The sequence below is a fragment of the Equus asinus genome, chromosome 10, assembly GCF_041296235.1.
Source record: "Equus asinus isolate D_3611 breed Donkey chromosome 10, EquAss-T2T_v2, whole genome shotgun sequence".
In the NCBI taxonomy this organism is placed as follows: Eukaryota; Metazoa; Chordata; class Mammalia; order Perissodactyla; family Equidae; genus Equus; species Equus asinus.
In genome coordinates this window covers 70,534,920-70,553,509 of record NC_091799.1, presented here as the reverse complement: position 1 = coordinate 70,553,509, position 18,590 = coordinate 70,534,920, and positions in this window count along the sequence as shown.

Sequence of the window (18,590 nt, the reverse complement as noted above, 5' to 3'; positions counted from 1 at the left end):
TTTCTTGCTCTCAGAGCACTTTTCACAGTGCCAGGTTATTATGTATTTACTTGTGTTTCTTTCTTACCTGGTTGTAAAGCTCTCAGACACAGGAAAAATAACTTACTAATCTTTGTGTTCCCACACAGTAAATATTCCATAAATCATTTTTTCTGAGCAAAATATCTGTATTTTTCAACGTTTATCATTTTTCATCATATGTATTTTAATATTTGTTTTTAGCATGTTAGTAATTCTTGTTTTCCTATTTCCTTCATTATTGAACGATGAGAAAAGATTCCAAATTAACACAGGACAGACGTAAAATGCCTTTACTTTTAATTATCCCTTTACTAGAATACATGCAATCATTTCAACTGGTCTTTTTTTTTATAATGATGCCATTTTATTCTTATTTTTCTTGCTTGCTGCAAGCTTAAAATTTTTCTAAAAACTGAATACATTTCACACGTATCTAGTGTGTAGGATTAAAAGTAAAAGTAACTTCAAAGTTGTAAGTAACATTTAAACAAATTTTGTCACCTGAGGAATTTGTGTATGGAGAATTATGTGCTTGAGTCTATAGATAAACAGATATATGTGAACCAAAACACTAGTGTCTGATTTACTCCATGATTTCTTGCAAGGTATAACCTGGATCCTATGAGCGGCCCTAATGAGAGCTTTATTCTCCGAAGATTACTTTCTCTAGAACTTGGTTTCGTCCATGCAGTATTTGGCCAATTTACAACTATTATTTGTTTGGGACTCTTTTGAACTGTAAAAAGCACTCTAAAATATCATCTAATTTGGTGTCCAAAACAACTCTATGATTAAGTAGCACAGATGTTATCATACCAAATTCACATATCCTAAACTTAATATGATAATCACATGGGAATTAATGTCTTACGTTATTAGAATAAACGCCTTTTTCTGTTTTTCTCTCCTTTGTATCTTCTTGACGCAGAGGCAGGTGATTTCACAGCATCCTCCAGCCCAGTTGCTAAAGTTCACATTAACATTTGTAATGGGAACATTGCTGAACCTCCGCTGGCTCTTCCCAGGTTGTTTATTGCACGCTGGTGACATAACCATTATCTTTTCATTCTAATCTTCCTTGTCAATGTAACATCTGAAGTGCAGGCTGGAGGATTAGCAGTGCCCTGACTTAATCAGTTTATAAAAATCTCCAGAGAAAGCCACCCTCCCTTTCATACATCACAGATGTTTTGTTTTCACTTGATTAGGCAATTGATTTGGCCCCCAGTGCCTCAAGAAAGGAAGGATGCTCTTACCATTTATTCTTATACTAAAGGATGGCGGGGAATGGGACAGGTCAAGTCTAGTCCAGCTGGATACAGAATAAAGCATTCCAGGAAGCTGCGCGCTTTGACTTTACCAGCTGGAAAAGGGGAAAGAATAAGGTCTTTGCAGACATTTTATTCTTTTCATACCACAACCTGCTAAAGTGTGGTCGAGTGCACTGTGATTCACGACACAGCAGGACCTTCTCTGCTATAATTCATGTTTTATATATAGCAGCTGTACATTGGCAAGATTATTAGGAAACTGGAGAGAAGTCAAGTTCAAGTTGTTTGCACAGGTGAATGAGCAGTGCCGCTGGGGTTCAGGGCTTTTCTCTCCTTTCAGCCCATTACCAAATGAACCTATTAAAGGTTCATTTAAAGGAGTAGAGGTGGGACAACGTATCTAAGTGACGTCTGGAGTGATTTACTTCAAGAACTGTTACCGACTGCTCTCCTATCTGAATTCTGTATTTCATCCGATGGAACCGCTGATGTAACTGTGCTGCTGGTGGCTGTCCAGCTATTAAGATGATATTTTGAAAGTTTAGTTATTCCACTAACCAATTCATTATTGTGTGTTTTCTTCAAGCACATTTCTTAGCCCAAATAATTGAAGATTTAATGTTTAATACAACATTTGCTGAAGATGCTGTTTCCTGATAAGTTATTGCTAGCAAAAAAATAATAGTGGTTACTTGAATTAAATAATCTTAAGGCTACTAGAGGCATTTAGCTTAATAAAACTATTGGCTGTTTGAAACTTATTTTTAAGTATTTTACCTTATTTTATTTTGGGGGATGTATTTTGACTTACATTATCATCCCAGCCCAATATATTATCACAAGAATGAGAACCCATTTTCAGTGAAGAAAGTTTATTCGAAATAGTATATTGGGTGCATATCTGTTAAAATTGATTTTTGCAATTTTAATTGTATTTAACGTGTTTTCACAAATTTAAATCAAGCATTTCATGAAGGAGAAATTTTTTTTTTTCTACTGTTTGAACATTTGTATGTTAAGGGGATAGGGCCATTTGCCATGGTGTTGTTGCTTGTAATGTGACTGTCCGTGACGAGGTGGAAAAAGTCCTTCTCAGGAAAGGAACTCGGTGATCTGCCACCCAGTCCCGCTGCATTCACATCGCCCCGTTTGTGACAGATAAACTAGAATCACAGCCGCAGCCAGGGATATCACAGAGAGACTGTCACCTCAGAGCTCCTGTCTGCTATTAAAAAAAAAAAAAAGGTATGCAGGGCAGAATCGTGAAGAAGAGATTAAAATATAATCAACAACACCTCTTGATTATGTTTCTGAAATACAACATGAGAGCAAAATTTTCTATATAAAATTCAAAAAGCACTTGTTTTATGTTGGTCTTGAGCAGGAAATTCAGCATTTCCCTATGGCTGCTTCCTTACTTAAGTGAAACATGAACATTTAACTTGTATGTGAAAGCTAAGGTATTCTGAAAATGTGAACGAGTCAGGTACGTTCGTGTTTCTGATCAACAATAGGCACACGCATCACCATGGAGATCAATAAACCCTTTAATCCTTCTCAGAATCCATTTTCAAAGCCAAAATGTAATCACTGCATAATGAGAGTTATATATGCCCCCCAGATAAAAGTGCATGGACTGGTATGAATAATTCTAAGGAGCACCCCTTAAACTGTCCTTTACAGATAATTAGGTTCATGAGATTAAGAATGTACTCTGAAGATTAGCCAAGAGACCCTACTTGAGAATATTGTAACATGTGAAAAGCCTGTTCAGGCCATATGGTGACCGAAAGGCCCACGGTCTCCAGGGAGCCTTGTCAGATTTTGCCACAATCTGTTGCCAGGCCCCACAGGTGAAATCTGATTCCAGAGGAGTTTAACTCCAGGAAGACTCCTGGAAGACCCTCTCAAGATCATAAGGACACACACTGCCCTGCTGCATTTCTGACTGTCTGTCAAAGTTTCTCTTCCAGTTTGTGTTTATTGTACCATGAATCCAGCGCTCTCTCTCTTAACTGAAAATCATCAGCGACATCAATGCTAAGAACACCCACTCGAAGCTGAGTGAATTTCAAATCAGCCCTGAGATGCTGCACAGAATACCTCAAGTCTGTAAAAGCTCATATTTGCATCAATTTATACATCTTGTCCTTTATAGCTTAAATAACGTTGAAGCTAAGTTATGCAGCTATAAATGAGGAATCATTCAGAAAGTGACCACTCATTATTATTAAATGCTTTGAGGTTCGATTTGCATCCGAAAAAGAAGCAAAATCTTGTCACTCCAAATGCCTAGGCTTCTAGGATTTCAAAAGAGTAAATATCAACAACATAGCCCAGACATAGCATTGCCAACTCTTTATTTTGCCAAGTATTAATACATTTAAACTGTCTTCTATCATTTTAATAAAGGAACATTTTCTAATTTTAATTTTAACAGTAAAATTGGGACAACCATGCTCTTAAAGGATAGTCTTTTAGATTGAATAAATTATTAATGTTAATAGAAGTGAATTTTAGAAATGTCTTCATATCTTTTTTCTTTTTTGGTAAGATTGGCCCTAAGCTAACATCTGTTGCCAATCCTCCTCTTTTTGCTTGAGGAAGATTTGCTGAGCTAACATCTGTGCCAATCTTCTTCAATTTTGTATGTGGGATGCCTCCAAAGCGTGGCTTGATGAGTGCTGTGTAGCTCCTCACCAGGGAGCCGAACCAGCAAACCCCTGGCTGCCAAAGCAGTGTGTGAACTTAACCACTATGCCACTGGGCTGGCACCAGCTTTATATCTTTTTAAGGGGGTTGAAGCCTACAACTGCTTACTCTTCTGTTAGTGTTTCTTGATTTGCATACCTTAATATATATAAATTATGCAAATCAGGAAATATTTGCTATATAGCGATACTGACTATATCTAAATTGTGAAGATTGAAAATTTGCTGTTATTTTCAATATTCTAGCAATTCATATGGCATAATATCTTATGTAGGGTTCCCTCAGAAACAGAGTTTGGGACAGAGATTAGCATGCAGGAAATTTACTGGGGAGTGGCCACAGGAGCAATGCCTATGAGAAAGTGAATAAAGCAGGATTGAACAAAGGGATGAGCTTAACTGTAAAACAATGCGTGCAAAGGCGTGGGCAGATCCCCATAAACCTTGCAGCTAAAACGGCTCTTCAGAATTGTCCACAACCGAGGTAAGGGGGCCACGCTTTTATAACCCACAGACCATTGATTGGATACAGGCTGTTCTGGGAAAAGGCCTGTTACTGTGGAAGGCGGCTCCCTTCAACTGAGGGTAATTCTCAGAGAGATTCAGGTGAGACCCTAAAACTTCCAAAACTCCGATCAGCTGGGAGATGGTCCTCGGCCCGGAAGGAGGGATTCGGCCAGCAAACCATGGCATTTGTCACACTGCACTAGTGTGTACCTGCCAAATGTCAGCTCTAACCTTCCCCTGTTTTCTATTTCCATTGCACTACTATCATCAAACATGGTAAATAGTTTATTTGTATACTCTGATTATTATATGTCTCCTTGCTTATATTGGGTTCCCCAAAAAGAAGAACGTGAGGCAAAGGTTTTTATGCCTTCTTAAAGAGTGCAATCTCAGAGAATAAGGGTGAGGTTAAAGGGGAAATAGGACTGAGAAGTGAGGGAGAGCCAACGCCAGGTGAGTTAGCAGACCAGAGACCAGCTGGGATCAAGCAAAACTGATTGCTCAGCCTCTTGAGACCATCTCACAGAAGACCATGTAGACAGCTGCTTCTCAGATCAGCCCACACAGGGAAAGAAGAGGGAAGACTTTTTCTGCTGGCTTTCTTCTCTCATTGATCAAAGATTCATCCTACAGAACACTGATTTCTTTCCACTCCTGAGTTGAAGATACACAGGAACATATAAACCCACATAAGAACTCAGGAATGGCACTTTTAGCGTTTGATCCAAAGATATTCTCAAATGCAAGCAAAAAAAGAAAGTAGTGTAAATACCAAGCTATTGACTTCAGTTTTGTTTATAATTGCAAAAGGTTAGGTTAATTGGTCATTAGAAATGACCCAATTGTCCATCAACTGGAGCAGATTAAATAAGTCATGGTAAGGACATAGTATGCACTACTGTATATTCATTAAAAAGAGTGATACTAGGGGCTGGCCCAGTTCCATGGCAGTTAAGTTCCCTTGCTCTGCTTTGGCAGCTCAGGGTTCACTGTTTGGACTCCAGGCGCAGACCTATGCACCACTTGTCAAGCCATGCCATGACATGCGTCCCACATATAAAGTAGAGGAAGATGGGCATAGATGTTAGCTCAGGGCCAATCTTCCCCAGCAAAAAGAGGAGGATTGGCAGCAGATGTTAGCTCAGGGCTAATCTTCTTCTTCTTCAAAAAAAAGTGATATTATCTTTATATACTACATAAAGTAAAGCTTCAAGATATATTGTTAGGCTCATGCGTTTGGGGATGGATTGTAATTAGTCTTTGGGTGGTGAGTATGATGTAATCTACACAGAATTCGAAATATATTACGACATACACCTGAAAGTTATACAATGTTATAAACCAATGTTACTGCAAGAAAAAAATAAATTAATTTTAAAAATATATATTGTTAAGTGGAAAGGAAAATAAAACAAGAAATAGACTATATAAACTAATAGAAATGTATTTTGTTATACATAAAAGCTGGGGTTCCAAATACGACCCGGGTCCTACCAATGACATGTATTCACCTAGGACTTTGTTCAGAGCCAATCTACATGGAGAAAGAAACAATCTTGTGAAATATAAGTATAGCCTGAATTTTCCTAGGAGAGAGAAAGACAGAATGTTAGGCACTCATTTTGCAGGGTGAAGCCAGGCAGAGGCGCTGTGGCTCTGGCATCGACAGCCATGGAGGGGCTTCATACTGGTCAATAAACTCTCTTGTGTAGTTCTCATTCTAGGTGAGGCGTGGCTTTCGGAGCATCCCTGGAATTTCAGCCTAGAGTTTGCTTCTTTAGACATCCCACTATTTCTGTGAGCTCTTTATATTTCTTTTTAGGCTACCTAGATAGATTTTAGAGTCTACAACTAGACGTGCTGAAATATAGACTATGCCACCAGGTTTGTATGAAAAAGTATTTTTAAAAGTATATGTAAAGACATTTTTTTGTATGTACATAAAATATCTCTTGAGGATACATGAGAGATGATAACATCGGTTGAGTCTGGGGGGGAAATTGGAAGTCTAGGAGACTGGGATAAAAGAGAGACACTTCATGATAGTCTCTTTTACATTTTGAACCATAGGAAAATATTATTTTTCCAAAAACAATCAATGCAAAATTCTACAAATATGGAATGGGCATAAATGTACTTCTCACAAACCTCTGGTTGTGGAACTACAATATTTAATCAGTAATTTATTGAATTCTTACTACATGCAAAAGACGTGCAAAAAATAGGGTGGAGAATGAAACAGATAAGTTTCTTGATTCTATGAAGGAAGATGGGATTGTAGACACGAGAATGAGCACTTAACAGTTACATGAACATCTTTAGTGTCATTGGCACAGAAGAGCAAGATGATTATCATTATGTTGATTAAGCTAACCATTACTATCAATACCAAAATCTTGTTTTAGATAAATTATATACATACATATATATTTGCTTGCATGTGTGTATATACCTATACATAATATTATAATTATACCTAGTTAATAAGCCATATCTTGATTATTTGAAGGGGCTAATAAACGTTCCAATATGTACACTTTATAAGTAAAAATAAGATTTTGCATAATCCTACTTCATCAAATATCTGAAGAAATATTTTGGTGGATTTTTTTCTTCTTATCAAATGATACCCAAGTAGATGACTTCATGTTCACTAGCCAGTCAGATGGTCATAATTTTAAATCTTTTGAATTTTCTTACCATCTAGGAAGGAGAGTATCCTAGCCATTTCAAAAATTATAAACGTCTTTGTTAATTATTCAGTGTCAAAGATAATCATGGAAAACACATTAAATCATTTGAAGATGGTACATTAAAAAATGCCCCCTGAGTAGATGTTCTCTTTAAGCTGCCTCTAGTTGACTAATCAAAACTGAAAGGTTTTTTTTCCCACTTTGAGCCAGGAAGCTGAGTAAACATCAGGTTTCTCACTATTATATAAATCCAGAAAATAACAACATGTTAATCTTCATGGTTCTGAAACTGAATATGTTCAAAATATATGAAGAATTCTTCTTACGATTTTGTAGACCTTGGAATAGTCATATTTAGTAAAAGGAGGCAGAATCATATGGGTATTAAGAGCCTGGGTTCTGGACTTTCTGGAATGGGTATCAGTTGGGCCATTTATTAGCTCTGTGGTTTTCAGTAAGTTAATCTCTCTACACTTTAGTATCTTCACCTCTAACGAGAGGATAATATTAGTACCTACCATAGAAGGTTGTGTCAGGATTACAAAGAATACCAATGTAAAGCACCTAGTACCTATCACCTAGTACCTATCACCTAGTAATAGGCATTAATTAGCTATTTCAAAAATAAATAATTATTGGGGATCTCCTTTTTAAACGGTGTCTGGCTAACCATTAATCTCTCCCTACACTCCAGTATGTACCCAAGAAGACAGATAAAAGCTTAAACTTCCCAAAACGTTGGAAAAGAGTTTTATCAGCCTGATATATCTGGGAGAATTTCCCACTAACAAGAAGATGTGTAGATGTGAATTGAGAGTCTCAATTTGTGGCTGATACGCATTTATTTTTGTCTGTCGTCTTCTAAAATGAAGCAAATCTATGGTCTTTAAAGAAGGAAGTCTTCGTCCTTGACTCAGTGAGGCAGCACAATAGGGAAGAGTCATCTCTTGCCTGTGCTAGGTCTGCTTTTGGAGGTCCCTCTGGACATGTTCTGTCACTCCAGCATGCTGTAATGCCAGGATAAGAAGTATGGGGAGATGCTGTTCAAATAATTCAAATAATATTGGTCGAGAAAGATCTAGGATGATCCCTTGTGGAACTATTCATTGAGGATTGCAATTACATGTACACTGTCTGGGTTAATCTTAACAAAAGCTACCTAAACAATAAAAATGAGACTGTAGTTTGAAGACATTAAGATGTGCTCTCAGAAAATGATTTGTCCGAATGTCATGAGTTGGGCTAATGGGACATTCTTTACTCTTTCTCTTGGAAAACAGTCATTCTCATAAGAGTAATGTGACAGAGAAAGCTGTTACTTCCAAAACTTGTTTTCACTTCTTCTCCACTAATAGAACTTCCATGTTATCTAGAAAATGAATAAAGAGCACATTTGTCTGTCTTCCTTGCAGCAAGATGTGAATACATTTTGGTCAATAACATGCACATCAAAGTGTTATTTGGCTGCTTCTATGAGCCTTTCTTATATAATTAATGGTGTATTCCTTTTCCACATTTTTAAAATTCTTTGTCCCTTGTTCTGTCCTATGGCCTAAAACTGGAAGTGATGGCTGGAGCAGTAGCCACTATCTTGTTCCAGAAGCAGTGAACTGGAAGAAACAAGGGTCTCTTAATTAATTAATAACAATAATAATATATTAATTAATATGAGGTCTCCTCACATATATGAATATATACAAAAAGGAAGAGCAATGGCTAATAAAATGTGATATATAGGCAGCGTAAAGAATTTTATAGATCTTTTTGAAATAAAGCATAATAAAATTTTACTCGAATGTAATATAAAAACAAAGGCAAAGAAAAACTGAAGGAAATTCTATACTTCATAAGTGTTTTATTTTGATATTTTTGTATCAAAGAAATATTACTTCTAAAAATGTTCTAATATTAATATGCAATGCCATTAAAAAGATGGGTCATTTTTTTTAGACTGCTTATTTCCAAATGGACTCCAGAGGAATTTTTCTAACAGATCTTTCCACAGAGCATTCAGCCCTTTGCAACTTCTGTCTTTTGGCGATTGTCTCTTTTTTGCCTCATCAGGGCTCTGGGTTTTTTCTCATTCCCCTATGTGGCATCGGAATCTCTGGGTCCTAGGTTCCCCACAGTTGTATGAGCTTCAGTCTGCCATTTGGGTTGTCATACTCTATCTTGATTTTCGGCCTCTGAGAATTTCACTCAATTTGTTTTGCTTTCAGTTACACATTTAAAAATGTTTTAAATAATTTATACAGCACTCCTATGTGTTTTAGAACAGATGAATTTTTCAGAATATTTAGCCTGTCATATTGGTGGAAATGAGATTCCCTCCTTGCTTTTTCATCTCAGCCTTGTTTCCCCCTAGACTTTTGAGTCTTGTTTTTGTTTCTATTCGTTAATTCATAACCTTTTGCATGTTCTCTTATATCTTCATTATTTTTTTTTGCTTTTGCTTTTTGTAGTAGAACATTCTTTAAGTTTTCAGGATACTGATCCATTTCCTTCAAGTCCCACTTAAAAAAAATTAAATTAGGATAATCTTGACTGGGAGTAACAGAGATGCAAAATAATGGTGCCTTAAACAAGATCATGTTTTTCTCTCCGGTTAAGGTCTGGAGTGGGTGGTCTAGGGTTGGCATGGTAGCTCTCCTTCAAGAGACCCTTATTAATATGTGTATATATGTGAGGAGACCTCATATTAAACTAGTTATTCCTGGGTGACTGATGTGAATTAAGTTGATAGTTATATTCTTTTATTTTTCTGCATTATTATATTTTTATAATGAGAATATTTCTTTCAACAGAACAAAAGAAAACAAAAAGCAAAAAGTATACAAAAGTTCAATCTTAAAAATAGTTGCCAAATTCAAAAAGAAAACAAAAAGAAGAAAGCTCAAATTTATAAGCAGTTGTTGAATTCAACAAAGAAAGAAAACAAACTTGAATTCAGCATCGTGATATCACACACGGCACTGTGCAAAGAAACTGAGCAGAGTGAGGGTAGCTCAGCAGACAAGGGCTACCTTAGCAACACTCACAGGGGCAGGATCTTTTTGCATTAGAACTGTGAGGCCCCTGCAATATAAGAACAAGACCTGAAGTAAATACAGAGGGCATCTACAAGGCTTGCAACATGTGAGGAAAATGGAGCCGAGTAGAAAACTAGCATAGTTGGAGAATGACTGCCTAGTAAGTCTGGGTTGGAGATGCTGGTGAAGGAAGAGGTGCGTATATGCACTATCTTTAACCCTCAGTCATCTTGACAAGCTGGTAGTGTACTGGTGTTCTGGTTAAGGAAAGCTTCGATATTAATGTCTTGGAAGTGCTCTGGCCAATAATGAATTAAAATTTGACAGCAAAATTGAAAATCTGATCCCCATAGAGATACTATAGTAGATTATGTTTTCATTCACTCTAACATATATATAGACAGGGAATATTACAGTAGCATGTTGAATACTTGTGTTCTTGTTTTAATATTAATATTATAATGAAGAATTTTAAAAAGCCAACATTCGCAGAAAGCAAAACTTGACCAAACTCTCCAAACCCCTTTCTTAAGTTCTAGGTGACTTGATGAGAGTGGTTGTCACTTTTCAAGTAAATGGAATTGTAGACTGATAACTCAAGGAATCAAAGAGGAATAATCTCATTTATCAATTCACAGATTTTTGTCATAATACAAATATTTATTAGTTTTTTCTAAAACAATCACTATAATATTGTGTTATCCTAGACTTCATTCTTTTGGATTTAGTTATTGAAGTACTTTACCATATAGCAATCACACTTCACAAAAATAAAGAAATAATAACAAATACCAAGATCTCAGCATATTAGGATGTAAGCATATTTTAAGCATATAAAATAATTTTTTATTATAATTTGATTGTTTTTCCTTTTAGCCACTTTTCTGGTATTAGCAGTCAAGTTTTGCATTGGAATAAGCTTGACGCAGGAAGTAACAGAGCTGTTGCTCTGTTGTTCTGATGCCTCTGTAAATCAGCTTAGAGCTGTAGCAGCCTGGCACTGAGACTGTGCATTCTGCAGTTTCTAACTTATCAAGATGCTGGAACGTACTCAACAGGAATTATGGGAGTAGAACATGAAATTAAATAAATAAATAAGCCAGATAAGAGTGTTTCCTCACCCCCACTCCCACCCCCTATCTTTCACAGAAGAGCACATGGCCAGTATCATCAGGTATTGAAATGAATTTTCTTTTCATTGAATATGGTGGAAACAAAATGATGGAGTCTCTAGGGGAAATTTATTGCTATCGTGAACCATGAACCACTAACCCATGGTAGAGGGCCTCATAAGTAAAGAGCAACTTACTTCTGTTTGGGGAATTTGTTTGTTTGGAGGGTGATTTAGAGTAGAAGAGACACATAAGACATTTTATTCATAAGTTTTTAATTCCAAGAAGGCAGGCTATAATAACCATACATGTTAAAAATGACAAATTGTAAACTACAGTCTTATTTGGGGACCATTTCCAAATGAAGATGAAAAGAGGGAGATAAAGAAATATTCCATTCATACTGCTTTTTTAAAAAGAAATAAATTTCTATAAGTTTAAATATACACAATTTCTGGGACTTTAATTTTATAGGCTTGAGATGTTCTTCACTGACATAGAGAACACAGGAGGAACAGATGCTGGATGGGAGAAGTCTGACCTCTCTTTTTAGCATATTTGGCATAAATGCCCTGTGGTCATTGAAGCGGACTCATCCAGTGGGCTTTAGAAAGAAATCTAGTCTAGAAATATAGATAAGTGAGTCATCAGCACGTAGGTGGCAATTTGGGCCTGGATAATTCATTCCTGTGACCTTCATAGGTAGGCGAGAGCTGTGTCCATGCCAAACGAGACGCCCAAACATTTGAGACTTTATTTTGATACTGTTGCTCACATTTGTTCTTCTCATCAAATTAATTTGAACATTTTTTATGAATTCATAGGGTCACTTCAAACATGAAGAAGTAAACATTATTAATTGCTTGAGGGAATCTGAGCCTTTGGCTCACTAGAGCATGCAAAAATGACCTGCTGATTCTTCCACATGAATGTCTCGTCACCACTTTAGACCCAACAGGCCTTAATGTAAGCATTTCATTTTCTCAGAACCTGGGCTCCTCTCCTGGACACCCTATCTTGTTTTTTATAGTATCACACCTTCCATCATCTATCCATGCTTGAAACCTTTGAGTTTTAAACATTATAAACTTAGTGTTATCAATAATTGCAATTGAAAAGTGTAAAGGAAGGGAGACAGATTTTATTATTTAACCCTATCAAAATGTTCTATAAAAAGTTAGTATTCCTAATAATAACAATCATTGTTCTCTGAATTTAAAATTTTAAATTCTCACCAATTGCAAAAGTCTATAATGTCTCTACGCGATGCTAAACTGTGTGGAATAAAGTGGCAGCTTTAAGAACATTTACTGCAAACTGGTGCAGCCTCTATGGAAGACAGTATGGAGATTCCTCAAAAAACTAAAAATAGAACTACCACATGACCCAGCTATCCCACTACTGGGTATCTACCAAAACAATTTGAAATCAACAATCCAAAGTAACATATGCTTCCCTATGTTCGTTGCAACACTATTCCCAACAGCCAAACATGGAAACAATCCAAGTGCCCATGGACTGATGATTGGATAAGGAAGATGTGGTATATATATATATACATATATATACAGTGGAATACTACTCAGCCAGAAAAAAGACAAATTCATCCCATTTGCAATAACATGGAATGACCTGGAGGGAATTATGCTAAGTGAAATAACCCAGTGTGAGAAAGACAAACACAACATGATTTCACCCATATGTGGGATATAAACAAATACATGAACAAAGAAAACAGTGGTTACCAGGGGAAGGGGTGTGGGAGGTGGGCACAGCGGTGAAGGGGAGCACTTATGTGGTGACAGTCAAGAAATAATGTACGAGGGGCCGGCCCAGTGGCACATTGGTTAAATGAGCACGTTCCGCTTCTTGGCAGCCCGTGGTTTGCCGGTTCGGATCCCAGGTGTGGACATGGTACCACTTGGCATGCCATGCTGTGGTAGGCATCCCACATATAAAGTAGAGGAAGATGGGCATGGGTGTTAGCTCAGGGCCAGGCTTCCTCAGCAAAAGGAAGAGGACTGGCAGTAGTTAGCTCAGGGCTAATCTTCCTCAAAAAATAACAATAAAAATAATGTACAACTGAAATCTCACATTGATGTAAACTATTATGAACTCAATAAAAAATAAAATAAAATAATTTAAAAAAAAAGAATATTTAAAGGATAAACAAGGAATACTGGAGGCTCATAAAAATGTGGTTATTATGGATCAATTTACTTCATGTATCCACTCCCATGCAAAGAACTACGATCACTAAACTATGAAAAGAATACCATTGTCATTTTCAATTAAAAGTGTATCCACTATTTCGGACCCTGCAGTGTGTCTGTAGGACATAATTTTTTTTTACTCTCAGTGAATGCACAACCCAAATATATTTTGTCTGTTTCAGCCATCTTAAGTGAGATAATATTTCTTACTTAACCACTTGAAGACCATCTAGAGTCTGAAACCTCATTATGATAAATTAACATAAGTGGCTCATGGCTTAGGCAAGGCAAACATAAGAATCTATGTGTATATACATACATGTATAAATTCATATGCGTGCACACACACACACACATTGAGTGATGAGGTTAAATAAAATATTCCACTTCACACTACATCTCCTAGAAACTCCCCCGGAACCTGGTATTTCAGTCTTCATAATGGCGTCATGGCTTAGGAACTGATTATGAGGCTATGATAATTCAGGAAATTAGGGAACACATGCAGGCTACTCTCTCAGCAGGAACTCCTTCCAACAGAACAACTGGCACAGCTGGTGTGCTCGGCGCAAGTGCAGACACAGCACCAGGTCCCACTTCAAAATCACTCCTCAGCATATCAGAGACTACACATTTCAATCTTAGCAAAATAGTCTTTTTTTAAAAAATGTTCCTTTTGAGGCATTGTTTCAACCCTGCTGGAACATGGAAGGGTCTTGCAAGGAATCTGTTGCATTTCATTTTATGATATTAATTAAAATCCAAGCTGAAATTTCCAAGTAATTGTTTTTAATTCAAGATGAACAGTCAGTCAGTTCAGGCTTGTCACATAGTTTCTTTGATTATACCAATTTTCATTTTTGCAAAACGGACATACTAAAAATTATTTTCTTACTCATATCTGCCAAAAAGTCATTAGGTGCAAATGACTGGCAGTTTATTTATGTACTTTTATGGTTTTCATTAGCTTCAAAAATAATTTTATCATTCATTTTAGGGTGAGATCTTAAAAATTTTGACAAAAAACAACTTACCCATTAGGAAACTAAGCCAATTAGATGACTTTTAAGGCAATATTTAACTCTTAAATTCCATAATTCAAAGATTAGGTGGCTAACTAAATAATACATCCATCCATGCTATAACCTTTAAATTCTTTTCCATCAAACTGAGATACGAGCTACTAATAAGTTATAAAACTCACCTGACCAGGATTTCACAAGCAGCCTTAGAGGAACTACTCGACAGCAAAAAGCCAAGAGAAATGAGGATGGAGGAAAACTTAGGTCAGCTGTACATAATCTAATCCACAAATAATTAAGAGCTCACTGTAAAGAGTAGGAGTACAAATTGGCGATGCTCTAAGTACTTCGAGACCTTAAACTCTGAGGATATACATTTCTTCTCTCTTACCACCATTCAGATTCATCCCTATCAAGGTAAATAGTGTTATGGCAAAAGACAACTTAGTTGTAAAACTTATCTAGCTCTTCTAAGTGTGATATCATGCATTTTAATTTTAATTAATCTCTCCAGCTTTCAGTTTCTGCAAAATGGATGTAGTAATACCTCAAAGGGTTTTCATGAAAGTAAATGGAAAAAGCAGGTAAAAACTTGGCACAACGTCTAAAACCCGATAACAGTGACTAACATTTATTAAGCACATAATGTGCCCTTCAGATTTACCAATTGTGGCAGCTGCCTGTGATGGATCCCATCGCATAACCCCGGGCCCCCCCCCCATCTCAGCTCAGCTGTGGTTGACAGTTTCATGCATAATACCAGAGTCTCTATCAAATTGCCAATGGTGTTGCTGCTTTGAGCCTCAAGGCTTTCTCTGAAGCCAGGGAAGACAGATCTGCCATGCACAGGCACAGCCCAAAAGCAAGGGAAGTTACTTCCCTAGGGCAAATTTCAACCAATGAGGGACAGGAGTTGGTGGATAAATTCCCCAGCTTCCCTTTTCTCTGGTGGGGCAATTTTAAAATGTCCCTCAGAAAGTCCCTATGGTACTGAACCCCAGTTGTACACAGGGGTAACCAGCCCATGATGTCACCTTCTACTGGCTATTCTCCCTTCCCTTTCTCTCTCCTTTTGTTTCTTAAAATCACTTCTCCAATAAGCAATTGACCCAAATCCTTGTTTGAGGCTCTGCTTTCCAGGGAGCTCAGCCTAAGATGAGCGCTTAGTATGTGCCAGGTCCTGTGCTGAGGCTTTTATGATTGACGCAATAAACCATTAACTAGCTACTATTATGAGTTTCATTTTCTGTATAAGGAGATGTAAGGGTAAGTAAATTGCCTAAGGTCTCACAGCGAGTCGTGACAGAGCTAGGATTGCAATCAGTATGTGTAGACAGTCCACAATTTCAAGTCACCACACCTCTGCACTACCTTCTCGATATATGTCAGAATTGTGTTAGTGTTTTTTAGTAATTAAGACCCCTGAGTGCCAAACAAGACCTGTTGAATCAGAAGCTCTGGTAGCAACGGCTGAGATTGAGAGTTTTTAACAAGCTCCACCCAATTATACACCCAGGAAGCCAGCAGGCACTCTCCTCCTGCTTCTCTTTCTCTCAAACCATATTCATTGGTCCTAACTCTTCACTATTTCTTAAAAGCCTAACATTATTTCCCAATGATTCTTATGCATACTAAAGGTACAGAGACCAACTAAAGTAAGTTATTGATTTGAATAGTGAATATTCTTTTTTTTCTTTCAGGAAGATTAGCCCTGAGCTAACATCTGCTGCCAATCCTCCTCTTTTTGCTGAGGAAGACTGGCCCTAAGCTAACGTCTGTGCCCATCTTCCTCTACTTTATATGTGGGAAGTCTGCCACAAGATGGCTTGACAAGTGGTGCATAGGTCCACGCTTGGGATCTGAACGGCGAACCCTGCACTGCCTGAAGCAGAACGTGCGAACTTTGCTGCACCACCGGGCTGGGCCATAAATAGTGAATTATCTTAACATCATCTAGAAATGGCAATCAGCACATTTGCCTGGCTACCATTAAATATATTTAATGTATATCTGCATTAGGAATTTGAATAAAGAAACTACCCATTACCCCAGACTTAAGCCATATCATGGGGGAAAAAAAAGGCAGTGGCCTCACAACTAATTAAAGCAGCAAATTAGCAATTGTGTGGGGCAGGAGAGAATGCTTATAAGTCTCAGGCAGCCTGACCACAACTGGAAATTACCATGGACTACAGAGAGAGAAGATGACAGGAAACACTTTAAAAAGCAGACCAATAACTTAAGTAACATGGTAGAGTATAGAATCAGGAAGATGCCCTGATGTAGGCCCGGTGATTCCCTGATGATGCTCAATAAATGTGGTTTAACTGTGTTAGGTCCTGTAACAACCATGGATCTTTGCATTTTTAGCTAGTGGAATTACTTTAGGAATCACTTTATACTACTTGGATTTGCTACCTTTCTTTAAGGTGGGAATCAGCGATTAAATTTCTGTTGGTTACAGTGGGTGTCAAGAAGGTCATAGGAAGCTTGTAAACCTCACCAGGGTTCTTCTCCGCCCTTGGTGAAATTTCCATTAACTGAAATTGTGTATGCTAAACTCCAGACATATACTATCTCATTTAATCCTAAGAATATTCCTGTGAGGTCAATAATTCTGTCTAGACTATACAGATGGGGGAATTTTAAGTAACTTGCCCCGGTTTACAATACATACAGTGGTAGAGCCAAAATTTGAATTCATTTCCTCATTTTTAGTTGTTATTGTGCCCCTTCAGCAGAATTTGACATTTAATCTTTCTAGAAGCACTCTCTTCCTCTGGCTGCCAAGTTTGCATCTTGTCTGGCTTCCCCCTGCCTGACTGGCTTCTCCTTTCACCACATAAATATTAAATATCAGAACCCCTCAAAGCTCCCTATCAGTGCTCTTGTCTCACCCTACACTCTCTCCTTAGGCAATCACAGCTATCAAAATCAATTACTATCTACAGGATGATGGTATATGGCCTTTATATCTCTGAACCTGACCTGTTCTCCAGTTTCCAGACATATATTCAGGTGCCTACCTGACATTTTCCTTTGGGTATCTTAGTGACAATTCAAACTCAATCTGTCCAAACCGAACTTAGGATTCACCTGTAAAGACAGGTGCCTTCTAGTTTTCCTTGCCTCAGTATATGTCGCTACCACCATCTACCCAGTTACACACCCAGAAAACCAGCAGGCACTTTCCTCGTGCTTCTCTTTCTCTCAAACCATATACATTGGTCCTAACTCTTCATTATTTCTTAAAACTATTTCATTATTTTGAGATCCATAACAATTTCTCTAATCCAAGCTACGATTATTTCCTTTTTAGCAATTGCCAAAGCCTCCTACTTGGTGTATAGCATCCGCTCTGGCTTGTTCATTCTGTTCTCTATAGTGCAGCCACAACGGTCTGTTCAAAAGAAATTTCTACCACTAGTGACAAGATTTTCCAAAATGCCGACAACTTCCTGGTGAAGATGGAAACAAAACTAAGTAAAATCTTCCCCATTTTCCCCATAGTTGTATTCTGGAAAAATGTAACGTATATGGAAACCATGCAAAGTCTCCTTCACATTTATAGACAGACTCTAGATTTATTAATTAAATATATTAATTATTAATAGTAAATATATACGTGTGTATATATTTGCATATGTATGTAGTCTATAAAAGTGTTGTGTGTGCATGTATAGTCTACTGAATACCCAGCAGGACATTCAATAGTTGTGAGGGATTCAGGACAATTCTTCTTTGTGAGGCATTGTGTCTTAGTTTGACATTCCCCCAAAGCAGACAATGAGACAAGATGTGGGTACAGGAAAGGAAGAAAAAGGGAATAAAAGGTTAATTAACGTGTGGATATCGCTGTGGGTACATAGGGCCCAGCCCACTGGGCATCCTCTGAGAAACCTTGGGGAACATGCCTGAGAAGTGTCTCACCAAGGATAGGAAGGCTGGGACATTTGTCTATGGATTCCCGTGACCCAGTGGGGTCTCTAAGTACTCCTCATTTCTGCTTGT